Raw genomic sequence first — 7,473 nt, 5'->3', positions numbered from 1 at the left:
ATGAATGTGTACATGCACATAAACCTATATTTTTTCTATATGTGTTAACATAAAGCAAAAATAAAGCAGTACAAACAAAGCCACTGTGCTTTGCTGCAGACTTGTGTGTGCAGAGGGTAACAGATCTCCCTCAGAGGATCAGCTACAGGATCTAACATGCGTCAGAACAGCGGGAAACTTGTTGACACAGTTCTCTGCTCTAATATCAAGATCTGGTCTTACACAGAGCCATGCTTTGTAAGATATTTTACACCACTACCTGGATAGACTTCCCTGAGAGCTGACTTTAGGTGAAGGAAGATGTAATAATAACGACTTAATCAAAGTGTGATCGTTGTTTCAAGTCAATCCGTAATAATCTCATTTTAAGTTTAACATAATGCATGAATCAACCCCAATCAGAAACAATACACCTGTTTTATCAAGCTGTCTAAATGAACCTGCTTAAATAACGGAGATACATCCAACAACATATTGTGTTAATAATAATAATAAGACACCCATAAAAAGCCTGTTTCAAATATTTCTTTTTCTAGCTCTGTTTCTTTGCAAAACACTGTCTGTGTCTGTGGATTGAATTAAAGGAGACACCGCTTTGCTGGCTGCTCGCTGTAGATACCTCTCCTAAAGCTTGGCTATCTCTCCGTACACGATGGGTATTTTTAGTGGCCCTTATCTCTTTATGAAACATGAGGCGCAGTGCAGAGGCTTACGCTACACACCTCGAATGGTTTGGCTTAGGATAATGCGTACATGTGAATGGAGGGTGTGTGTGTGTTCTGGGTACAGTGAGGTAGGGCTTGTTTCGGTGTCAAATCCATGCCCCCCCCCCCCTCCCCCTTTCCACAAACTGTTTAATGGGCTCTAACAGATAGGTAAAAAGGGGGAAATGGCAGAGGTAATGATAGCAGTAGGAGAACAGTTGCGAGAGAGGGAAGGATGGGGAGATAGATGGTTGGGTTGGATCTATTGCCTGTATGCCACAGTACAGTAAAAGTTTTACAATACTCCTCCTATGGTTGAATGATAACACATACATTAAGCGCAAAAAATCTTTCCATAAATGCGATCCTGTTAAATGTCCCACGATATTAGGCTGATATATCACAAAGCAGCTAGCATGCAGAGCAGATTATTTTTCTCATCTTCATATACCATCAGTCCTGTGGAGCATTTCAGAAAAAAAATCTTTTGAATAACTCATCCCTTAATCAGCGTGTTATGGCCTGACCTCTTGTATCCTGCACAAGCGGGGGTGATATAAACTGACTTTTTTTTCTTTCCTTACTCTGGACTTTAGAAGTTGTCTCGACTTAATTACAGTCTGTTATGAGTCAAAGATTAATCTGTGAGGAATTCTAATCTGGTCTCTGACTCGGAGAGCACAAAGTCTGCCCTCCAGAGAGTGACCACTATACCCCTTTTAACAGCAGACGTGTACTGCATATTGATTCTAATGTCAGTGCAAGCTTTGATACACACACCATTTTGTTGGGTTGGCGTCAAGAATGAAACAAAGAGGCAGTTCTTAGTCATGTGGAGTGACTAAATATATCGTGTTACAGATTTAAATGACAAAATAGGGTTTGATAATAGTGAACACACACACACACACACACACACTGTGCACCAATGAGGGAGCACTATGATTGTTACAGTGAACCCAGCAGGAATGAAAGAACTTAGAATGAAAGAAAAGGTTTATTCCAGCTGGGTTGAGTTGACAACAGCAGCATCTGCTATCCTAATCACAATCAAAACCTTTTCAGGTAAAAAGTCCTTTATCAAGCCACATCTTTAATAAGCTTAAACTTAAAAAAAGAAAAAAAAAGCACAATTTTAACCAGATCCTCTTCACTTTATTTTACACAGCAACAAGGTCATTGAACTAAGAGCCCGCTAAAGCTGTCACAGACCCAGCTCCAGGGATTCAGGGTCTGTCAGCAGTGTGGACTACTCTTATAATTATTGCTGTTATTTTGTGATGTGTGTTTTGTCTGCACTGCTGCTGTTCTTGTTATTCCTCATCCTTGTTTGTATAGGCAAGTGGGTGTGTCTGTGAGTGTGGCTGAGTACTGGTTTCAGGTAGACCTGGTGGGCGTGTCCTGTCTAGAGGATGGCCACACCTGAAGCAGAAGATGACTCACACACCTGCAGCTAATGAAGCGTCGTTGGGGAGCTTCTTAAGACTGTGGCTGAGCGCTCCTCGGTGTGGGATTGTTGTGTGAGACTCCATGTTAGTGGTGTTAGTACCAAGGAAGACAGGGAAGACAAAAGCAGCTGCACGGGGACACAGGAGCGGAAGAGCACAGAGCACAAACTTGTGGGTGAAGACACGACACGGAAGTCAAGGGGAAAACACGGGGTTAGTCTTTGAACTATTTACAACACTGTAAATAAACGCACTGCCTTCATCACAAAGTCCTGCATCTTGGCTCCTCATTCCCCTCATCCCCACGGTCTGCCACATAGACCGTGACAAAAAGCATGTAGACAAACTGTTTAAATTTGGCAGATATTCTGCACATTTTGCTGCAGGATGGCAGCAGCCATTCCCCAATATGTGCAGCATGCAGGGGTGTGTCTAAAAGGTAAGAGTGCATTAATTAAAAATCTTTAGTTACTAATTAGCTTGCTAATTTGTCAAAGTGCTAACTGACATAGAGAAAGACAACAAGTCATGCTCTTATTTACCCCTACAGGCAATTTAGGCTGACCACTTAATCTAACATGTATGTCTTTGGACTGTGGGAGGAAGCTAGAATACAGAGAGAACCCACTTAGACATGGGGAGAGCAAATTCCACACAAAAAGAACCCAGGACCTTGTTGGCATGAGGGAACGTGCTAACCGCTGCTCCACTGTGCTGCCCAATTTCCTAATTTTTCAGGCTACTAAACATATCCATGGGGCCAGAAAAAGTGTGATATACTTGCCAGGCAGGGCCATGTGAAGAAAAGAAACTGGTATGGAACGCAATTAACTGAACCTGTTAAACTGAGCTTGTAATGATGCTACTGTGAGCAGGTTAATAGAACATGGGCGTTAGCTGTTACCTAGTAAGCTAGCTAGAAACAATACTTCTGGTAAATATATTCACTGGTGCTGATTTTATGCTTCTGGCTCCAGCTATAATGCAGCCTTTGGCATTGCTGCAGCTCTACACAGAAAGGTCAAATGAGGTAATGAGAATGACCCGTGCTGTCTCTCCTTTGTCAGTGCTGAAGATACTTCTGTGTGCGAGGACACCACAGGACACACTGGAGAGGGGACCTCTTGTAACTGACCTGGAAGTGCTTGGCTGTCTTGCTTGGCTTTGAAGCTGAAAGAAGCTGCTGTGTAGAGTTGATGTCTGCACCACTGCCACTCCATTGATGTACTACTTAAACTTGTGTGAAAGAGATGGGGAACAAACATTGTGAGGTGGGGAAAGGAATATTATTGTGTGCACACAACAATAACAATAGAAAATAGTCATATCCAGATGACCAGAGTAAGAACAAAACAAACGAAAAAAACCCCAAATGACTTATTTACCGAGCCAATTCATTCTCATAGTCACATAACTTTTTGGATATAATAGTTATTTGGTTATGCTGTTAAGAATGCCAGTTAATATTTTTTGTATTTTTCTTGTTATTTTTGTTATCCTCTGGTAGTTTACTGTAACAAGCCATTTTATAATTTCTCACTAGGTTTGTCAGCTGTTTTTCTTATACGGTTTTTATAAGTTTCTTATAACTTCGCTCAGCTTCTGTTCTTCTTTTTAAAAATTCCTAGCTGATAACTTTTTTTTTTTTTTGCGAAAGTACAGCTGTGGCATTGATTTATGGCCAGTGCTTGAACTGCAAAGAAAAAAAAAAGCATAATAAATTTGAATAGATTTAGCACATTTATTACACCTAAACCCCCCCCCCCCCCCCCCCCCCCACACACACACACACACACACACACTCACAGTGTAAACTGGATATATTTTAATACATAAAAATCCCAAGGAGGCTCTTTAAATAGTAACTTAGCAAAGGCAGTGCTACACAGCCTACTTTGGCTGATCAGCACCTTCTAAGCCCACTGACTACACCCTGCACTAGTGATATGCATGCAAACATTGCTAAGGTTTAGGTTGGCAAAAACAAAAAAACCTAGTTGCACTGGATTTTTAGAGAATGACCAAGTGAGATAAGGGGATGAAGAGTCAAAGTTATCAGCTGTCTGCTATCTGGTCTTTAAGTCTGATGTCATTAGCCGTGTCTGGGCCCAAAATCTGCTGCAGGTCCATAACTCAAATGATCACTGCAGCATCACTCAGAGTTAAAAACTGTCTAAATCCTTTCATCTGTAATAAAATGATCAGTGTGGCTTCTCTACCAGGTGTAACAATTAAGTGTAACATCCAGGCATCCATGAAAACAGAATTTATGACATTTAACTAAGTTATAAATTAGCAGGGAGTTAGCTCGCTAGCTTCCATCTAAATATAATATACCATGTTCTGACTGAGAGATTTATTAAACAAATTAAAACATACAGCTCTGCTATCACTTCCAACATAAATGACGATAGGAAAGTAAACAGCGACGTTTGTAGGGTTACTGAAGTTGGGCTAGCTGGTATATAATGATGTGCTACGTGATCGCTAGCGACACAGTTATGTTAGCAAAATATAAACAGTGAAACTGGAGGATGAACACTAATTGTCCACTCGATAAAAGTTAACGTCAGGGTTCTCGATGACAAATGCAATCGCATGGCATGGTGCTGTAAACGGACCAAACGTCTGTCCAGAGAACCACCAAGATAATCCATCCACAATACGAGGTTAGTCATTAATATACTGCTGCTGCATGGGCTGGGCTGTAGTTACATCGTAAGGGTTTAAAAACTGAGCTTTAAAATGAGTCGTGGTAATAAAAACCGAGAGAGGCCAACAGTGAACACTGACAGTTTTTAGGGTTTGTTTTTTTTAGATTAAATAGAACAAGATACAAAGCATTAAAACATGTTAAAACACAAAAGCCTTATAAAATGCAGGGTAGTTTGGGCCCGGAAGTAGGATTCATCACGTCATAACTTAAAGACCGGATAGCAGATAGAAGCCAAGATAGTATTGGGTATCACACTGCTTTTTAAAGGAGTCAGTACAAAAAGAAACTGCAGCTTTTGACTCTTAATTTTTAGCCCCAGGAGGTCAGCAGCTTTGCTCTGATGGCAGTCTTATTGTAGATGCCATATGGCTTTTAACAGTTGACTGTCAGGAAGAAACATATAGTAGTATGATGCTAATAGCACTGACTGTACAAGCACTTACTTAGTTTTCTGTTGAACATCAGCATTTTCTTTGAGCCACAGCAGATTAGCATTTCTTTACTTTGCATATTGGCTTTAAGAAACAAAGTCAGTCAATGAAATTATTCATTTTCATTTTCATGGTTTTTGCCTGAACCTGAATTACGCATCACTATAGGACTAGACTTCAAAGAAAAAGACCTTCATTTAAGCACTTTTTAAAGACAATACCAGGAGCAGAAATTATTTATTTTATCAGGTCCCACGCTGAACACTGAACACATCCTGTCATGCAAATATATTTCACATGTGAACAAACCTGAGAACACATTGGAAAAACAATCAGTGACCCCAAGAACTACACAATAAAAATAAATGGCTCTAGTGTTCTTTAAGGTTGTTCCATTCATCGAACTAAGTACCTCACCTTTTCTTCTTTTTTATTTATTTATTTTTCTACCCAGCTGGCAGTTCAGGAACTTTGGATCGATACTGTGCTTGCAACACGAAGGCAGAAAGTCCAGTTGCGGAGCAGCTTAACAGCTCCACAAAGACCTGGCTGTTTGGGCCGGGAGGCAGGAGATCAATGGTGTAAAATAGGGAAGAATTAACAATGGTTGAAGAGCAAGGGGAGGACAGTCTGCTTTGACCTGGAGTGTTTCGAGATGACGGGCTTCACGATGTCACCCTGATAATCGCTCCACTAGAGGAGGATAAGACCAAACAAGAATGGCTGTGATAACGTAATAGCTCCTCTGTGTCTGAGCAAAACAATCATTGGCAAGAAAAAACCTAGACATTATTAGTATTGTGAAAACTAAGCTCCTTTTAAGGGTACGAATTAAGGTTTTCTTGGTTTTTCTTTCACGTTATAGTGTTATTTGTTCTTAAACAAAACAAAAGTTTCAGCTAATGAGGTAACCATATATAAAAGTAAGCCCCGTGTGTCTAAATCTCAGGCTTTAGACTGTTTGGCGCACTAGGGATGCAGTGTTTTGACTGCTTTAGCGCTGAGCTGTGGTAAGCTTGTCATGGATTTCTTTTCATGGTCATCTATTTGAGGCACAGCAGACCTAGAAAATCAAACTTGTCTGTACAACATAGTGACAAAAGAATTACATTTTACTAAATACAATTTAGTTCAAAACAACATGTGTCAAGGGAGATTCTTCCATATTAGAGAGAGGACCCCAATGATCAGTGATCCCCTGTGAGCAACAACTTGTAACTCTCTTTCAATAAGAAGACAACTCCAGCAGAATCATGCTCTGGAAGAAGGCCAGGAGATTCCAGAAGAATCTCCTGGGAGAGAAGAGAGTAAACAGGCACAAACTACAAAAGATAAAACACAAACTACTGGATGCAGTAACACAAGGCAATGGCATTAAAATAGTGTTACAGTATATTACCTCACATAAGGTGTGAAGAGAGGGCAGTGAACTAAGGGATGGTTCAGAGTCATCTGTTCCAGCAGAAACTGTAAACTATATCAAAAATGAAAGTTTAAAGATTGATCTTAAAAGTAGACAGGGCATCTTTCTCGTGAACCCTGTGGGAGCTGGTTCTGCAGCAGAGGGCCCCGATAGCTGGCTCTCATTGTACTTTTGGGAACCACAAGTGGTCTGGCACTTGGAGTGAGGCACTTTGTTAGTATAATATAGTGCTCTGCTTTTGATATGGCCTGATCATTCAGACTTTTGTATGTAAGAAGAAGGATTTTTAATTCAGTTCTGCATTTAAGAGGGAGCGAGTGACGGGAACCTAATGTTATGAATTCTTTGAAAAGGTTTTTTTTTTCTGCACAAGTAAACCTTTAACACACGTATCAAAAGCAGGTGCCGAAAACACTAATGGATAACTGAGGTCAAATGAATATACAAGTGTAATATACACTCGTATATTCATTATATAAGTGATATATAAATATATATATATATCCTTCTTTGCAAATATACACTGACCAACTACCAAACTGGTCATACTGGACAATGTTACAGGCAGCATTACGTTCGCCACGGCTTCTCCAGACCATTTTACATCTATTACTTGTGCTCAGGGTGAACCTGCTATTATCTGTGAAAAGCACAGGGCACCAGTGGTGGTGGACCTGCCAATTCTGGTATTCTATGGTAAAAGCCAGTGCTAAACGGTGCTCAAACCGGTGCTTAAAGAATGGAGAACACA

General features: G+C 40.4%; 1 long non-coding RNA gene across 1 annotated transcript; it reads left to right on the top strand.

The window, feature by feature from the left end:
- Nucleotides 1–2,091: 2,091 nt before the first annotated feature.
- On the top strand, nucleotides 2,092–7,198 carry LOC113014835 (uncharacterized). Its single transcript, XR_003271019.2, has 3 exons — nucleotides 2,092–2,365; nucleotides 3,220–3,423; nucleotides 5,754–7,198. It is a non-coding gene; the product is annotated as an uncharacterized LOC113014835 (long non-coding RNA).
- Nucleotides 7,199–7,473: the final 275 nt, after the last annotated feature.

This window comes from Astatotilapia calliptera, chromosome 22, assembly GCF_964374335.1.
Source record: "Astatotilapia calliptera chromosome 22, fAstCal68.1, whole genome shotgun sequence".
Classification (NCBI taxonomy): domain Eukaryota; kingdom Metazoa; phylum Chordata; class Actinopteri; order Cichliformes; family Cichlidae; genus Astatotilapia; species Astatotilapia calliptera.
The sequence above is the reverse complement of the archived record's forward strand: the minus strand, read 5'-3'. Positions and strand labels throughout refer to the sequence as shown.